This window comes from Cervus elaphus, chromosome 26, assembly GCF_910594005.1.
Source record: "Cervus elaphus chromosome 26, mCerEla1.1, whole genome shotgun sequence".
Lineage (NCBI taxonomy): Eukaryota > Metazoa > Chordata > Mammalia > Artiodactyla > Cervidae > Cervus > Cervus elaphus.
Window position 1 is genome coordinate 37,678,039 of NC_057840.1, and position 1,071 is coordinate 37,679,109.

General features: G+C 48.6%; 1 pseudogene; it reads left to right on the forward strand.

Annotated features, from left to right (window-relative positions):
- The first annotated feature begins 291 nt into the window (after positions 1–291).
- Positions 292–565, forward strand: LOC122684163 (annotated as a pseudogene).
- The last annotated feature ends 506 nt before the right edge of the window (positions 566–1,071 follow it).

Below are 1,071 nucleotides of genomic sequence, written 5' to 3' on the forward strand. Positions count from 1 at the left end.
AACTTTGGGAATCCTTCTAGCTTCTAAACTCTCTTTTCTCGGACTTCCCTGGTGGCCCAGTGGTGAAGATTCCACCTTCCCATACAGGGAACCCAGGTTTGATCCCTGGTTTGGGAACTAAGATCCCACTTGCTGGGGAGCAACTAAACCCATGCACCTCAATAGAGAAGATTCCGCGCCCCCTGAAGAGCCAGCACAGAAGAAGAGGTGAGAGGGACCCCTGGACCGACCAGTGCCCGCGTGCCCCTGGGTGCCTGGGTGCAGCGCCTACGTCCCGCCACTGTCACCATCATGCCCAAGAGAAAGGCTGAAAGTGATGCTACAGGAGATTAAAGCCAAGGTGAAGGCTGGACCACAGAGAAGATCTGCAAGGTCATCTGCTCAACCTATTCCTCCAAAGCCAGAACCCAAGCCTGCAAAGGCCCCTGCAAAGGAGGGAGAGAAGGGACCCAAAGGGAGAAGGAGGAAAGCTGATGCTGGCAGGGATGAGAATAACCCTGCAGAAGATGGAGTTGCCAAAACTGACCAGGCTCAGAAAGCTGAAAGTGCTGGAGATGCCAAGTGAAGTTTGTGCATTTTTGTTAACTGTGTACTTCTGATGACTGTACAGCTGGAAATGCTATTTTTTATGAAGTTTTATAAAAATTCAGAATTTTTTTAAGCTATGTTGTTAGCACAAAGAACACTTCATCGTTGTTTTGGGAGGAGGGGAAGGATACATGTCACTAATGGAGCATCTCCAAAGCTGGGTTGACATGGGGGGAAAAACATCTTTCCCGTCTAGCTTTGAGAGACTTCTTGATTCCCAGGAAGGAGGGATGCCTTGATGTTGACACACATTAGCCACCTTGGCACAAACGCCTTGTGGTATGGAAAAGCTAAAGTTAGATTTTATGTCCTCTTCTCCTTCTCTACTTCAGCATAGACTTGACTCCCCTAATCCCAGAGACCTGTCAGAACCTGACCCCCCCACCCCCAAAATTGGTTACCAGTATGTCAGGCAATTTGGACTTTCCAGTGTCAACACTGAGATGGCATTCTTTGAAAGAGCAGTGGTTCCTTTTTTAGACT